This window comes from Tamandua tetradactyla, chromosome 7 (assembly GCF_023851605.1).
Source record: "Tamandua tetradactyla isolate mTamTet1 chromosome 7, mTamTet1.pri, whole genome shotgun sequence".
Classification (NCBI taxonomy): domain Eukaryota; kingdom Metazoa; phylum Chordata; class Mammalia; order Pilosa; family Myrmecophagidae; genus Tamandua; species Tamandua tetradactyla.
Window position 1 is genome coordinate 59,844,881 of NC_135333.1, and position 18,467 is coordinate 59,863,347.

At 36.7% G+C, this 18,467-nt stretch overlaps 1 long non-coding RNA gene across 3 annotated transcripts in view; it reads left to right on the top strand.

Moving 5' to 3' along the window:
• Window positions 1–18,467, top strand: part of LOC143691285 (uncharacterized) — a 46,514-nt gene that overhangs the window by 10,200 nt on the left and 17,847 nt on the right. The window contains exons 2-3 of one of the 3 annotated variants that reach the window (XR_013179441.1): window positions 10,698–10,782; window positions 11,079–11,252. This is a non-coding gene — a long non-coding RNA (uncharacterized LOC143691285). Of the gene's footprint in view, window positions 1–10,588; window positions 10,783–11,078; window positions 11,253–18,467 lie in introns of those variants that run through there. The other 2 variants (XR_013179440.1, XR_013179442.1) reach the window with 2 other exon arrangements.

Genomic DNA, 18,467 nt, shown 5'->3' on the forward strand with positions numbered 1-18,467 from the left:
GTCCTGTTTTTTATTCCATTCTGCCAGTTTATGCCTTTTGATTGGAGAGTTTAATCCATTAATATTTGGTGTTATTACTGTAAGAGCAGTACTTTCTTCTATCATTTTGCCTTTTGGATTTTATATGTCATGGCTAATTTCTTTATCTTTTTACCTTCACTGATAGTCTTCATTTCTACACTTTTCTCCACACTACTCTCTCCTGTATTTTTCTGTATGCCTCTAGTGCTCCTTTTAGTATTTCTTGCAGAGCTGGTCTCTTGGTCACAAATTCTCACAGTGATTTTTTTGTCAGAAAATGTTTTAATTTTTCCCTCCTTTTTGAAGGACAGTTTTTCTGGTTATGGAATTCTAGGTTGGCAGTTTTTCTCTTTTAGAATCTTAAATATATCATACAACTGTATTCTCACCTCCATAATTTCTGCTGAGAAAACTATGAATAGTCTTATTGGGCTTCACTTGTGTGTGTCAATTGCTTTTCCCTTGCTGATTTCAAAATTTTCTCTTTCTTTGACATCTGACATTCTGATTAGTAAGTGTCTTGGAGATGTCTATTGGAATGTATTCTGTTTGGGGTATTCTTCTTGGATCTGTAATTTTAAGTCTTTCATAAGAGTTGGGAAATTTTCAGTAATAATTTCCTCCATCAGTATTTTTCTTCTTTTTTGCTTCTCTAGTCTTTCTGGGACACCCACAACATGTAAATTCATGTGCTCTATGTTGTCATTCAATTCCCTGAGTCTCTGCTCATATTTTTTCCATTCTCTTCCCTATATTTTCATTTGCTCATTTGATTTCACATGTCCCATCCTCCAAAGAAGTAATTATTTCTTCTGCCTCTTGAAATCTAATGTTGTAGGTTCCATTGTCTTTTTAATCTCTTCTACTGTGCCTTTAATTTCCATAAGTTCTGTGATTTTTTTCAGACTTTTGATTTCTACTTTTTGTTCACCCATTGCCTTCTTCATATCCTCCTTCAACTAATTGATTTGATTTTTGATGAGATTTCCCATGTCTGTTCAAACATCCTGAATTAGTTTTTCAACTTCTGCATCTCATTTGAATTGTTGGTTCTTCCTTTGACTGGGCCATATCTTCAATTTTCCAAGTATTACTCATTATTTTTTGTTGTTATCTAAGCATTTAATTTACTCATTTAATTCTTTCTAGAGGTTGTTTCCACTCTTTTATCTAGGATTTTCTTACTGGATGGTTTTGTTCTCTATCTTTCTTTGACATTCAGTTCAGCTTATTCTAGACTTCTAGCATAGGTTTTGTTCAACAGATCAGAATTTTTCAGTTCTTGTTTTCTTGTTTCTTTCCCTGCATATAAGGAGGTTTTTTTCCCTTAGAATGGTCTACTTAGATATTATAGACCCCAGTCAGATTTTTTAGACCAGGGTAACCTCCTCGCAGGAGGAAAGAGTCACTTGCATCAGTTTTCCCTGAGGGTGAGACCCATCAGGTTGATAGACTTTTGTTTGAAGTCTCATGCCTCTGTGCTTTTCCTGTCCTGTTCACCATGTGGTGCTTGTCTTCCCACCATGTGTCTGCCTCTGGTTTCCCACTGGTATAACATAATGTGGTGCTTCTAAGGTCAGAAAACTCTCCCTGCCAGGGATGTGGTTGAGACAGAGGAGAAGTCATAGGCTGGGTTTAATTGCTTAAGTTTTCCAGTCCCTGCAGTCTGAATTCCTTGAGAGAGGGATTCCACCTGAGCTGGGCCCCACCCCTCTCCTGGGGAAAGCACAACCTCTAGGGAATTAACTCCTTTCACATGGCCAGCCTCTTTTTCTCTCAGACAAGTGTAATTCTGCCCTTGCATGGGAAGTTGGAGCCTGAGAAGTCTTGCAGTTCTATCCAAAGAGAAGTTAAGCAGTAGAAACAAAGCAAAAAAAAAATCATTTTTCAGAGCAGGATTCCCATTCCTCGAGTTTATTAATCAAGAGCTTAAGTAGAGTTCATGGACTGGAAGACTAAATATAGTTAAGATGTCAATCCTACCTAAATTGATTTACAGATTCAATGCAATACCAATCAAAATCCCAACAACTTATTTTTCAGAAATAGAAAAACCAATAAGCAAATTTATCTGGAAGGGCAGAGTGCCCCGAATTGCTAAAAACATCTTGAGGAAAAAAAACAAAGCTGGAGGTCTCACGCTGCCTGACTTTAAGGCATATTATGAAGCCACAGTGGTCAAAACAGCATGGTATTGGCATAAAGATAGATATATCGACCAATGGAATTGAATAGAGTGCTCAGATATAGACCCTCTCATCTATGGACATTTGATCTTTGATAAGACAGTCAAGCCAACTCACCTGGGACAGAACAGGCTCTTCAATAAATGGTGCCTAGAGAACTGGATATCCATATGCAAAAGAATGAAAGAAGACCCGTATCTCACACCCTATACAAAAGTTAACTCAAAATGGATCAAAGATCTAAACATTAGGTCTAAGACCATAAAACAGTTAGAGGAAAATGTAGGGAGATATCTTATGAAACTTACAATTGGAGGCGGTTTTATGGACCTTAAACCTAAAGCAAGAGCACTGAAGAAGGAAATAAATAAATGGGAGCTTCTCAAAATTAAACACTTTTCTGCATCAAAGAACTTCATCAAGAAAGTAGAAAGACAGCCTACACAATGGGAGACAATATTTGGAAATGACATATCAGATAAAGGTCTAGTATCCAGAATTTATAAAGAGATTGTCCAACTCAACAACAAAAAGACAGCCAACCAAATTACAAAATGGGAAAAAGACTTGAACAGACACCTATCAGAAGAGGAAATACAAATGGCCAAAAGGCACATGAAGAGATGCTCAATGTCCCTGGCCATTAGAGAAATGCAAATCAAAACCACAATGAGATACCATCTCACACCCACCAGAATGGCCATTATCAACAAAACAGAAAATGACAAGTGCTGGAGAGGATGCGGAGAAAGAGGCACACTTCTCCACTGTTGGTGGGAATGTCAAATGGTGCAACCACTGTGGAAGGCAGTTTGGCAGTTCCTCAAAAAGCTGAATATAGAATTGCCATATGACCCAGCAATACCATTGCTAGGTATTTACTCAAAGGACTTAAGGGCAAAGACACAAACGGACATTTGCACACCAATGTTTATAGCAGCGTTATTTACAATTGCAAAGAGATGGAAACAGCCAAAATGTCCATCAACAGACGAGTGGCTAAACAAACTGTGGTATATACATACGATGGAATATTATGCAGCTTTAAGACAGGATAAACTTATGAAGCATGTAATAACATGGATGGACCTAGAGAACATTATGCTGAGTGAGTCTAGCCAAAAACTAAAGGACAAATACTGTATGGTCCCACTGATGTGAACTGACATTTGAGAATAAACTTGGAATATGTCATTGGTAACAGAGTCCAGCAGGAGTTAGAAACAGGGTAAGATAATGGGTAATTGGAGCTGAAGGAATACAGACTGTGCAACAGGACTAGATACAAAAGCTCAAAAATGGACAGCAAAATAATACCTAATTGTAAAGTAATCATGTTAAAACACTGAATGAAGCTGCATCTGAGCTATACGTTTTTTTTTACTATTATTATTACTTTTATTTCTTTTCTCTATATTAACATTCTATATCTTTTTCTGTTGTGTTGCTAGTTCTTCTAAACCGATGCAAATGTACTAAGAAACGATGATCATGCATCTATGTGATGATGATAAGAATTACTGATTGCATATGTATGATTTCTAAATGTTGAGTTAATTTCTTTTTTTCTGTTAATTAATAAAAAAAAGAATAAATACAGTAATAAATGAGAAATTTTAATAGACAATCAGGTCCACCATGTAAAATGTCCCTTTTATAATCTATTTAATGAACATCTTCATTTTCTTACACTTACATCTTTTTGCTCATGAACAGTATATTTCTTAAGCTGATAATGGAATGATTTCCAGATATGCACAGTTGTATTTCAAGGAATCTTAAACTTTCATTATTTTCATGAAATTTTTCTGGAGAAGAAAACTGAAGATCTGAAGTCAAGCCTATAGATGAATTATGATAGATGAATTGGATTATGAATCATTATTATTTGTTTTAGTACTAGGTTGGTCAGTCATTGTTGTATGGAGATTATGCAGTTGTTGATTAGGCAGTTTGGGGCTGGGAAGAGGATGGTTGGGAATATAATGATTAATATGACAATAGGGAGTCCTATTATCATAGGAGAGATGAAGGAGGCAAATAAATTTTTGTTCATTTTGTTTCTTAAGGGGTTAGTTGTTTAGTTGAGCTTGGTGTATCAGGTATTGGTGTTGAGTAAAAATAGTGTTTTGTGAGTTTTAGCTGTATTAGAATAAATAATGTTAGAATTAAAAAAAAAGAGCTTAAGTAGATATGTTGCTCTATGTGCTTTAGGTTCTATGTGCCCCTCCTTTTTTTAGGGTCCAGCCCTTTTCAAGTATTCTCTGCTGTCCAAACCAAAAATAAGTCTGTTTTCATTTCCCCATCAGCCTGCCCTTGTTGCACTGGGGCAAAAACTCTGAGTACCTTTAGCTCTTATTTGAGGTTTATGTGAATTAGTCAGAATTTGTTAATTAATTCCACAAGCAATCAAATAGAGCCTGGTTGATCTCAGCCCCTACTGCTAGTAAAATCTCTTTCCTTTCTCCTCTGGAAACAGCCAGTGGGGGAGGGGCACCAGCCTCTGTGTCTTGGGGGACTTATAGTTCAGAGGGAATTGCAGCTGGATCAGCTTGTCCAGACTCATGTATGCTATATGTCCACTGATGTGGCCCCAGCAGTTGTTCTGTACTGTTCCTGGGTATTCACTCACTAGCTGCTCTGGAGTATGAACTAAATTCCACACCTCACTAAGCTGCCATCTTGTACACCTGTTCTGAGTGAAAATTCTGCATAAGATCCCAGAGTCCCAGCACACCACTGACTCGCCACAGCACTACTACTCCTAATATATTCTTAAAGCTGTCTCCTATATTACTAATATTGAATTTTATTTCTAGAAATTCTATAATATTCTTTTAATAATCTCTTAATGATTCTATAGAGTCTTTTTCTCTGAATTTTTTCAAGCTCAGCTAACAGTTATTTTATTTTATAACAGTGCCATTATTCATAATCTTCATGGATTAGTTTCTTCTCTCTCCTATTCCTTGGGGTATACATTTGTGATGACTTGTTATTCTAGCTGTTGGGATACTTTTACTGTGAGACCCTCATTTTCCATGTAATCTTATTTTTGGAATCCTTTTGAGGCCACTGATTAATTTGGATTCTCCAGAGATGAGGGCACTACCACTCCAGGAAGAACACTGTGTTAATTTGAGAGTTTAATAATGATTGAACCACTGAGCAGTTTGGATTCAGAGTGCAAAGGGGCAAAAGAGATAACTTGTAAGTCCAAATTCCAAATTTTATTTCACCCCATCCAAACTCAATGACGATTTTTGAAATGCACAATTTTGGTTGCAGACCTTGAGGGGAGTTCATGCTTAACTATATTATAGCATTTTTGAAACTATATTATAGCAAATTCATCAAAGACAAGGCGAAAAAGTTCAAGCCATTTTATTTCAGGAAGAAACAGAATGACCCAGGCAATGCTCAGAGGGAGCAACCATCCTCAGCAGTGGGGGAATAGGGATTTTATGGCTTGGGGTCAGGTGATTGGTGTGAAAAAAAATTAGGCAGGGATGAGGAAAGTTTTTGTTCTGCTTAGTGGGTTGTGTGGGTGGACTTCTGCTGCCACTATCAGGAGGTGGGGGAGGTTGTCTTTCTCAGGGCAGGCTGACTAATTGTGACAGCAGCTGTAATCTTGTGGTAAGCTCCCTTCTGCAACATCTGCCCTCTGGAAGCTACAACCCTTGCATGACGGCAGGCCTAGCAATTTTAGGGTCTAAAGTTTATGGTAGAATATTTTCTAGTAAATTTTCATTATGGATACACTCAGTCTTTGCCTCTTTTTATTTGCATTTTGTCAGCCAGTAGAAACAGATCAAGATCACACAATGATGTTCAGTCCTGGGGTTTGGTTAATGTTTTCAAGCTGGGGAGACCATAAGTCTTGGTTTGTAGGGAGGTACTGTGTGTGTGCCTATTCCAGGGACAGCTGAGTCTTATCCATATTATAACTCCCTCTTACTCTCATAATTGTTACTGGATATTTGCACTATGAAAAAATGATGATTATAACAAATGACATTTTCAAACTATCAATTCTACTTATAAGAGACTAAGTTACCACTTTCAATTAATCACCTCTTTTTTATATGTTCTCTAGTAGCACTGTAGAATCTTCTTCTGATATCCCTTCTACATTTCTTCCTAAACTAATGCATAGGTGACATGTCTTATTGTTGTCATTACAAATAGAATATTTTTCTTCTATATTACTTCTAATAGGTTTTGTGTAGTGGTTGATATTTGTAGATTTTTGTTTATTAATAATAATCTACTTGACACAGTATAAACGCCTTTTAATATTAATGTTTTTTTGTTTATCCATATTATCATTTAAATGGTATAAACATAATAAGTATTTTCTACTTCCTTAATAGGTTTTTGAATTTCAATTTCTGGAAGAGAACATGAAGGTCTTAGATAGAATAAACCAAAATGTTTGATATCTTGCTCCTAATTTATAAGTGACAAAATTATGACTTCTTTTTTTTCTGATGCAAAAAATGTAGGACAGGTCTAAAAATTGGTCTCAATACCAGGAGGGTAGAGGCCAGTATGAGATAGGAGTGGGACAGGAGCTTTCCTAAAACACTCAAACTGGGTTCATTAAAGAGTTCTGTTTACTGATTCAGCAGGGCCAGGGTCAGCTTGGATATCCACACACACTCCTCTGCATTCATCTCTCCATGTCACTTTCCAGCACAACCTAACATCATTGCAGAATCTCCATACTCTATTTGCCCTCAAATTTCTACAACAATATGGTGGAAATACCCTGTGGAAATTACAAAAGTAGCTGTAGTAAATATTTCAAAACTTGTACTAATGAACTTCTCTCAAATTGTTCTTTTCTTTATAATGATAAAAAGACATCTCTTATCATTTTCAGGTTGAATCAGAAATTCCCATCATCCATAATATGTAATGATTCACTAGGTCCTGTAAATTTCATGTCTTTAATAGTTTTCAAATCTCTCCTCTCCTCCTTGACTTACATTACTGAAGGTTCCAGACTCTGCCTTTGGCATTTTCCTCTTACAATGGTGGCTGCAGTGGGGTGTGTAAGAACTTCTGGTTTTAATTTCATCAATTTTGGAAATCTCAATTCTAATGATGTATAAGATAAAGAGAGGAGAGTTAGAATTCAAAAGAAGAGCGCAAAACCTCCATTGTTAGAGAGGAATTTCAGCCTGTAGATGCTTATTATTCATACATGCTTAATGTTCTAGGTTTGTGAAAAGCACATGCAATAGCAATTATGGAAAACTATTGGGAATTTAATTCATAATAAAAATCATGTGATAATGTATGCTAAGAGTAAAAGTGATACTTCAGTACTCAAAAATTAGTCCATCAATTACTACCATTGCTAATTTTTGTGGTGTAGAGAAAAATGAAGCATAAAATAAGGAAGTAATGCAAAGAGATCAGGCGAATGACAAGAAACTCTTATACCAACTAAGTATTTTAGTCATAATCATTTTTCTATCATTTTGTATTATATACAGTTATTACTGTGTAGAAATTGCCCCTTTTGTATAGTAATATCTTTGGATAAAGGGACATATCATTTATATTTCATTTTCTCCAGTTGTGAATCTTGTTCAATATGCTGCCTGTGATAATCCATTAGTAAATAATTAATGCATTATTAAAATGGAAGTGAAATTGCTGTCAATAATATGTAGCATCTTAAAAGTTTATTACTGCAGGGTAGGCAGTGGTGGCATAGTGGCAGAGTTCTCACTTGTCATGCCAGAGACCCAGGTTCATTTCCTAATACCTGCTCATTCCAAAAAAAAAAAAAAAAGTTTATTATTGCAGAGCATGTAACTAGAGTTCTTTCTCATATAAGATAAAATCGGTTTCTGCTTTTGATGGGAATTCAAAATTTAAAACCCAGGATATTGCTTTGTTTTATTTATGTATGTAGGTAAGGAAGGGGAGTATATTTGAATACCCACAGAAGTCCAACAATTTGTATTAAATTTCCATGCATGTGAATATAATTTTAATATATATTTATTTTTAAACATAAACTTTATTATATCATCATGTTTATGGAAGTTAGAGAGGTAGGCTTTATCAATAGCTAGTAATAAAATTTTGCCATAATGTCAGTTTCATAGAAACCATGTTTGTATAGCCCTAGTGTTGCAGTTGTTTGCTGCAGCAAGGCTCAAAGTACCAAGGAATGAAATGAAAAGAAAGACTGGGATCAGGGGTCCTGCAGCCATCCATCATCAGGGAAGTTTATTGTCAAATAACAACAGGTTATATAGGGCTACAGATATGTGACCAGGAACAAGTATACAATGTAGAAAGAAGGCTTCCCAGTAGCACAGTTTGTTTGCTACTTTGAAATAGAAAGAACACCCAGCTATGTTCTGGGACATTCTGTTCCTCTCAAGCTATCAAAGGAAGTAGTCCTAATCTTGGACTGCAACCACAGCACTTCCTGCTCCTAGAAGCTGCCACAGCATTTCTAGGTCATGGTTAACATTAACTCCTGCATTTCCCCCTTTTTGTTTTGAATCAAGGTGACTGTCTCTGTTTTTAGTTGCTCTCTTATTCAGGTAAGAGGGTCTTACCCATCAATGACTACCAGCCAAGCTCACTGATTCATTTTCAAGGGGTATTGAGGGTTTTCATAAGAATCATGCTATTAACTTGTCCTTGGCGTGCACTGTGGTTAATGGCTGTTGTTAATCATTGCTTTATGCAACCTAAGAGGAAGAGAATTATTAGGAACAATAGCACTTCCATCCCCAAAGTGATAAGAAAGTGATGGGAATTCCACCAATAAACAGGATTTATGGATCTAAGTGCATCAGCAAAGGTTTGAATTAAATCATCTCCTTCAGCTACTTTTATTTGATTCTGGGACATCTCCAAGATCTGCTTCTGCAAAGAAATAATATCTAAACATAAACTATCAGCATGACCAAGCAAATGTCTACGAATTTTATTCCACTCCATGGTGAAATTATATTTTAATGGAGTTATACAGAAATTACTTTCATTCCAATCACATTTTAGTCCTTGTAAAAAATTTATATTGTACAATTGATCTCCAATGTGAATCAAAGCCGTTTCAATATCATTTACTTGGTTATTCAATTGTTCATCTATGTGAGCTTGGCTATGCCACAACTCACTAGCATTTTTATGCCATTCTTTCACATATTGCTGAATTTGGATAGTTCGATGTAAGGCTGTTCCAGCTACAGCTGTGACAATAATAATGCCTATTATCCCAATTATGGTTACTATGATGAGACCAATTAATCTTTTTGTTCTTTTTAAATAATGTTCTGCTAAATGTCATAGCAATTGACTTTTGGGGGAAGATTGCCAAGACTGAATCATATTTACTGATATCCAGATTGCTCCTCTGCTTCTGGCAGGTATAATTGTTTGATTTTCCTGTAATTTAATAACTTGAAGACATGTAAATAAAGAACAATTTTCACACTATATAGCTTTCTCCATGGTATTAATCATTATTTCCCCTACAATAAACACATATGGATCCCGAATACATTTACTGTTAAAAAAAATGCTTATGTGATGCATTCAAAATAAAATTGAAATTTGAAGTTAGCTATAAATATGGGTCCAAGACCTAAGAATATTTTCCATAGATTTTTTTTTTGAGTGATTTTTTCCCATAGATTTTTTTTCTCATCCCATGGGTTAGGTATAAACTTTCCCTGATGTATAAGCGTTTGATTCATTTTTCCTTTCCATGTTATTTCCATTATGCCTGAATTAGAGATAGTTGGCCCCACAGGGGTCGCATCTCATACTATTCCATGGAAAGCATTAAAGACGATAAAGGCACTTTCCTTATGGCATAATTGCCATCCTTCCCAGTTTTCTCCATTTTCCTTTAACAGGTTTTATTTGACTCAGTAGAATTAAATGAAGGGTATACATATAGCATATTAAGGGACCCATTATTCAGGGAATACCAGGTTGTACGATAAGTAATAACCACACAGGGAAGCTGATTTCTTGTACACAATGGCCTAAAATCGTAAGGTAATGTTAAATTTAATATCGCCTTCCCTTCTTCTTGAGGCATTTTTGGAAGTCATGCTCAACTGGTCCTGGGAATCCTAAAGTATAATTTAAATATATTGGGCGGGCCGCGGTGGCTCAGCGGGCAAGAGTGCTTGCCTGCCGTGCCGGAGGACCCCGGTTCGATTCCCGGCCCCAGCCCATGTAAAAAATAAACAAACAAACGAAATATAATAAAACAAGAAAATGTTTAAAAATGTTTCCCTTTCTTCCTCCCTTCCTTCCTTCTCTGTCTTTCCTTCCTTTCCTCCCTCTCTCTTAAAAAAAAAAAAAAAAAAAAATATATATATATATCTATATACTGGCATAGAAATATCGGCCCACGTCAAAACATGAAGAAGAGGGGGATTAGGTACATATGCCTAAGAAGAATGATTTTCTCCCATTACTGTGCACTTCCTTGTTATTAAGATCCAGACAGAAAACAGACGTCTTTTCCAAATGTGGCTTGAGTCATTTAGCTGGGATCCAAATTGACTCGCCGTCATCTGAAATGGTAAGAGCAAATCCTCAACCCCATATTTTTACAACCCCTTGTTTCCATTTATTATCTTTGATGTATTTCCAATATATTGGCTGATATTGTGTTTCTGTATTATGTTTATCCATATTTTCATTGGATGTTTCTTTGAACAAATTATTAAAATGATGTTCCACAGGGGTTTCCTTAAAAGATTCACAAATATTTTTAAAATTTAAGGTAAATAATGCTCTCGTTATCCTATCTCCTGGTTGAGGTATTAACATCCCTTCTACATCTCCCCCTTTTTGTTTCTCTAACATTTCTTTCAGGGTTCTGTTGACTTGTTCAACAATGGCTTGACCAGTGAGATTATATGGGATTCCCGGGACATGAGAGATACTATATGTCCGACAAAATTTTTGAAAAACCTGATTTGTATGTGCTGGACCATTATCAGTTTTTATTGTTATTGGGAGACCTATTATTGCAAACGTGGATAGCAGGTGAGCTTGTACATGACAAAAATGCATTCCAGTTTGGATTGTGGGCCATATGAAGTGAGAGTAAGTGTCAATTATTATATGAACCCATTGTAATTTTTTGAATGAAGAAATGTGAGTAACATCCATCTGTCATAGAGAATTAGCATGTGTACCTGGTGGATTTGTTCCAGCCAGGAAGGAAGGGGTAACTATAGGACTGCAAGTAGGACACTGTCAGATAATATCTTGGGCTTGATCTTTAGTAAGTTGTGGGAATTGTTTTCTTAAGCCTTTTGTATTGATGAGAATAAGTTGATATAGAGTGTGAGGAGTATGTACAATGCTGACTAATTGATCCACATTAGAATTTTGTTGCACAAGCAGACCAGGCAAACCAATATGTGAATGAATATGAATGATAGATATGGGGTTAGTTTTTTTCATATTAGATTTTGTAAATGCATATGTAGGAAACAACGTTGCTGTTCCAATATTATTTACAGCCTGACATACATATTCAGAGTCTGAAATTATATTTAAAGCCTGAGGAAAATGCTCACATATATGTATTACTGCATCTAATTCAGTGCATTGAGCAGAGGTATATTTAGTTTGCCAAACTTCTTGTTCATAATCAGTAACATATGCTGCTTTTCCATTACTACTACCATCGGTAAATACAGTTAATGTGGTTGCAATAGGGTGTTGTTTTATTATTTTAGGTAAAATCCATGTGGTGCATTTTAAGAAATGCAGTAATTTAGATGTAGGGAAATGATTATTTATTTGTTCTGTAAAATCACTGAGGGCTATTATCTGTATTGAGTGTTGCTGGTTTATTCATAATGTGAAATGTAGTGAAGCAATGCAAAATAACATGTTTTGAGTTTTCCTCAGAGTGGCAGGTATCAAAAATGAAAGCACAGTAAGTGTTAATAGTGACATCTACCCACAGTAAATGACCAGATTTTGTAAAATGAATTGCATTCATTGGATTGATCAAAAAGGAATGCAGGAATGAGGATTCTTTATAATTGGCTATGCATTTTTGGTCATTTTAAATTTATTGCATGCAATTGTTATGATATTTTCCCACAATAGTGGCCAAATTCCAATTTGCTTACATGACCGGGCCCAGTTGGGTCCTCTGGGAGCTGGCTAGGGACCAAGAAGAGCTTTCTGGGACCTAGATATTTTTATTAAAGTACACCTCCTTCTGGGATGATAGCCAGTCCCCCTAGCTAGAGCATACATTTTAACTGTTTTTTACCCAGGTCATGCAATAGCAACATCAGTTGCATGCAATAGCAATATCAGGTGAAAAGAATAGACTCCAAAAATGTATTTTTTCTTTGTGTTCAGCCCTCAGAATTTGATTTGCTCCCAACACAAGCCATGGTTACTTGGGGATAAATTTAGTTTATACATATGTAGTTTATATAAACACTGGACAAAGCATTAAAATATTTTGGCTTAAAGGAATTTAGATATTTACATGATTTGAATATTATTTAGCCAGTAATAGATTTATTTACAGCAACATTACTTAGATTAATAGATTAAGGGATATAGACTGTGCAACAGGACTGGATACAAAAACTCAGAAATGGACAGCACAATAATACCTAATTGTAATATAATTATGTTAAAACACTGAATGAAGCTGCATCTGAGGTAGAGTTTTAATTTTTTTATTTTTTTATTTTTATTTTTATTTTTTTCTCTCTATTATCATTTTATTTCTTTTTCTGTTGTCTTTCTATTTCTTTTTTTAAAAAAATAGATTAAGCCACCTGGTTTGGGGCAAGAAAAGAAACAGTTTTTAGCCTGTATAATGATACCCAGGAGAAAATTAGTATTTTTTATATAGATAAGGACATGATAAAAGTTAACATAAGTTATTTTGATAAAACACAGACTCTCTGCTTTTTACACTGATTATTTAGAAAAAAATTTTATGTCTCTTCATTAGAACAGGCTAAGAATCCAAGAAAATGTTGTCATTTGAGATTCATTTAATCTTTCTTGATTTTGACCGTAATTTCCATTTTTACAAACCCTCAGCAATAATTATATTAGTTCAGGCTTTCTCTTACATTTTTCTCATTCTGTAACAGTTATTTATTTCATCTTAGGATAAAACTATTCTCTTTTTTCTATTAATAAAAATACATCCTTTATATTTTTCATGCTTAAGTCATTATTTTAAGCAAATATTTTACCACATATAATTACCATCAAAATTAAATTTGTTAGAATAATGTTAAATACTTAAAATACTTTAGTTAATGCATATTTGAAACATCAATATATAGTTTTTAACAAGAAATTTAATTTTTAAACTTCTTAAAATATATTTCTTTTTCAAATATGAATAGGAGCTAAACTCATGGCCAGTTTCAAAATTGTTGTTTGTCGAGGACCTGAGTTAGCAAAAGGAGATGGGGCTGCCATTCCCATTCCTTGTCACAAGATTTTATTTGTAGCGTTGGTATAAATTTTAGTAGAATAATTATTTAGATTAATCCAAGGTAACATACCCAAACATTTTGAGTCAGAACTACAGTTCTGAATTGCATACTCCTTAGGCGACCAATCCATTACAATTTCATAGGAACTGTTTAGTACTGACTTTTGTTTGGCATGGCATTGTTTCTATTGAATATTTTTTGACTCAGGTGTATATGAATTTTTTATATAAAGTCAGCTTATTAAGAACAAGCTCATAAATTAATTTTTCTTTATCTTGCTCTGCTAAAGGTATGATAAAGAAGCAATCTTTTAAATCTATAATAATAATAAAGCAGTTTTTAGGAATTATAACCAGTGTGGGCAAGCCAGGTTGTAATGACTCCATAAGTTGAATTACAGCATTAACTTTTATCAAATCAGTAAACATTCTCCATTTTTCTGATTTCTTTTTTATAATAAATACTGGAGAATTCCAAGGACTATGAGATTTAGAAAAATCAGTTTTCTATATGTCCTGCTTTAAACTGTTCTTGAACTAACTGAGTTAGAGCCACTAACTTTTCTTTAGATAAGGGCCATGGCTCAACCCACATAGGCTCATTTGTTTTCCAAGTTAAAGGTATGGGTTGGGGTGTTATATCAGCAGTGGGCTCAATTATATATTTGGATAACTGAGAAAAAGCAAAAGTACATTGCCGAGTCTAGCTCAAGCAAATGTCTAAGTCTGCACAACTAGTACCCATACATTTACTTAAAAAAAAGATTTGCTTCCTCTTTTTCCTGCATGAGACTACCCCATTCTTAATTATCACCTTCATAACCAATCTCCATTGTTTAAGATTTAAAACATTATGGCCTTGAGGCTGAAACCAATAGCAATGCTTCTGTACTAAAGAAAAGAACTCCAGTGACTCTGAAGTCTTCACTGAGACCCCTGTAGTTTTGAGAAGAGTTTTTACAACTTGTACATATTCTTCCAGTTGCCCATGATGATTACCCGTTACCCTGATGCTACAAGGAAAATATATTACTTACTGTGAAAATATATTATTTACTGTGGTTTGAGTCTGTTTGGCAGCTCACCTGATCTCTCAAATGGAGAGCTTTTCCTTGGTTTCTTGGTATGACATCCAAATTAATTTTTGAGCCCCATGTTGGGCACCAGGTGTTGCAGTTGTTTACCATGGCAAGGCTCAAAGTACCAAGAAATGAAATGAAAAGAAAAACAGGATTAGGGGTCCTCCAGACATCTGTCAACAGACAAGTTTATTGTTAGATAGCAACAAGTTATATAGGGCTACAGATATGTGACCAGGAACAAATATACAGTGTAGGAAGCAGGATTCCTGTTGGCACAGTTTGTTTGCTACTTTGAAATAGATAGAAAGAACACCCAGCTTTGTTCTGGGACATTCTGTTCCTCTCAAGCTATCAAATAAAGCAGTCCTAATCTTGGACTGCAACCACAGCACTTCCTCCTCCTAGAAGCTGCCACAGCATTTCTAGGTCATGGTTAACATTAACTCCTGCACCCTAGAAATACAATCACTGGACCTACATAATCCATTGTTCTTTCTCATTGTAGTTCCATTGGCCACCCTGAGTAGTCATTTGTTGAAGAGTATTAACAGGGAGCTCTTTTACCAGGAGTTCCTGTGTGTGCAGAATGATGCTGGAAACATCTCAGATGCTAATGATTGGAGACATCATCTCTGGTTAAATCCATGCTGCTTAGAAATATATATCCAACTAGGCTTAAATCTATAGAAAGGCTATTAGATTCTTGTGACTTCACAAACAGTTAAGATTTAATTTTATACCAAGATCCTTGCCAACACTAGTCTCTGTTTCTGTTATGTATGTGTGTTTCCTTCTGTTCCTTAGGGCCAAAACTATGAAGAACAAAGAGGAGAACAGCAATTTTATAGGTACTCCTGGGGTGAGACTGAGGGTGGACTGTAAAGTAAAGCAGTAGGTTGCAGGTGTGTATCAGTCAGGGTTTCCTTAGCATTTTGAGGAATGTGAAGATGCTTGGCAAACAGTTGAAGAAGTGATGCACATGTCAAAAGGAAAACCAATTTAAATAAAGGCCCTCTATGAGAAGCGCAGGAAATCAGAGCTCCAGGAAGCCTGGGAAGGAGAGGTCACTGTAGCCGATGGCCAGCGAGATGGAAAAGAAACCAGTCTGAAAGAATAGGCTCAGATAAGTGCATTGGGCAGGAGTAGAGCACATTCACTGACAGGGAAATAGAATCAAAGGCTTTCTTGATAATGACACAGGACTAAATTTGTTCAAATACTTGGGACTGGACAAATCATTGCCAACAATTCCATGCATAGGTATTGTGGAGCCAACAAACATTACACGTTATAAACAGCCTGCTAAGATGGCCTTCATAAGTTCTGGGGGAGCATGATACAGCATAGCTTACATAAGCAATGAGGTATTGTGCATGTATCTATTCAGATATCCCATGAGTGAAGTCACTTGTTGAAAAATGTTACTTTTGAGTAATTTAGTATATGAGGGCCTACTGCTCTGTAACCATCAGAGAAGAGTGGAGAGAATGACTAAAGATGATCACTCTACCAGATGCTTCTCTTGTTTTCTTTCAATTCACTACCAAACCAGAGTGACCTCTCTTAAACTGGAACCTAACAATTGGCTTAGTCAGCAGGATGAATGGTGAGTGACCCCTCTGCCCCTGAGGAAGCCAGACTGGATGGGATGTGGCCCTCCACAGGCTTGTGGTATCTCTTAGTGGCAGTCTTTGCTGCAATGGTCTGCTCTGGAGTCTTGGAATCATGTGAATCCCACTCCACATGGGAGTGACAAGGCTTTAAAGAATGTTAAAGCTGGCATCCAGGTTCCCCAGCACAGTATGGCAGGGAAAGTGTCTTTGTTTTCTTTAACCATGGTGTGAGAACAGCACAAGGGAGATTTAGCAGTGAAAGTACAGGTCTGGAGACTGCAGCAAAAGCATGATGAAATGAAAGTCCAAATCCAAGCCCTGGAAGAGGAAGTGGCAGTGCCAGGGCTGCCTGAAATGGTGGGAGTCAGAGTGAGTCAACACTGTTCCAGGCAAGTACTCCTCTCTTGCTCCATGCCCATCCACAGTGAAGCAATGGGTTAAGCACGACCAGCCCTTGGCTCTAAGGGATGGAGCAGCAGGCCCCCCACCCCCACAGGTCCACCGACAGATAATATACTGGCATATACTCCAGCAGGACTCTGAGATTGCAGTGGGGCACACCAACAGAAACACCAAACAATGTCAATTTGCAAGCCAATTAGGAGTCTTTATTAGCCGGCTGACAACTGCCTCAGTAATCCCAAGAAGGAGGATCCAGAAAGCAGCCCTGTGAGGCTTGCAGGGTAGGCTTATAAAGGCTGAAGCTGCAAGCTTATTCACAGAAGCAGAGAAGTGGGTTTGTTTCACAGACCCACACCCTGGTTTTGCAGCTGTAAGCAAGCAAGCTTATCTACAGAAGCAAAGAATGTTATTAGCTTTTGCAAAAACAGGTTTGTGTGATTCCCACATCCTGACCCCATTACTGGGTGTTCTTCATGGGCCTGGGGGGGACTTTCCACTCAGCTGGGGTCAAGCTCCTGATCTCTTACAAGATCTTGCAAGACATATATGGCAAAACCTGGTGAGACACTCCTAGCATGGCTGTTGTAGCTGTGAGACAATGGGGCTGACAGTCTGGAGCTCTCAATAAGTGAAACAGCACAGTTAGAGAATGTGGGAATGTGGGAATGGAAGAAAGGAGTGTACCTGGTAAAACAAGAGGTGGAGCTGCCATCCAAATGGAAACTGCCCCACTAGCAGAAAGGGGCTGGCAAAGCTGATGGTCCACCAATATATCAAGGTTACAAATATGGCTAATTTACTAGCTGCAAAGATAGATCCAGAGGAAATTTATCAACAGACCAATGAAGTATTATTGGCTTTGTAGAAAGAGTTGCCCAGGAACAGTGATTCACTAAGTTAAAGGTAAAAGGGCAAGATGAGCCCTGCCCTTTATGCTTATGTGATGTTTTATGCTCAAGCAGCGGGACTGACATAAACTTGATTGACTGACACACTGGCCATGGAGCCCAGGTAGCTGGGAAGTCAGGGGACTAAAGATCACATATAAAACTTTCAATATACTGCCCTCCCAATAATATACAGCATGTATTGGCCCCAGTAAACACAGGGGCAATATGCACTTTGTTATATGGAAACTTAAACTGGTCTGACGGTCTCTAACTCACATTGATGGATATGGAGGGCACCACAGTCTGTGTAAGACATGTCGTGGTAGTGCCTGGCATTGATCGCTTGCTGCCCTAAGCCTACACAGTATATATCTCTGCTAGTTCTGAATATATACTAGGCATGGACATTTTTCAAAGACTGACTTTAAAAACCACCCAAGGAGAATTTCAGTTATGGGTATTAATAATAAAACTTGTGCTTAGAGATCATCCTCACCATTCCCCAGTGCACCTGCCTGAGCCCCAAAGAATTATTAAGATGAAGCAATAGTGGTTGCCAGGAGAATAAGAAGAAATTGGACAAATGATCCTACAATTAGAAAAGGCTGAGATTGTGAGGACAGCCCATAGTCCTTACAGTTCCCCAGTTTGGACTGTCCAAATGCTGGACAGCACATAAAGAATGACTGTTGATTACTGTGAGCTCAATAAAGTCACTCCTCCCCTGCATGCTGCAGTATCATTAATGACTGTGATAATGGATCAACTGACTCTTTCAT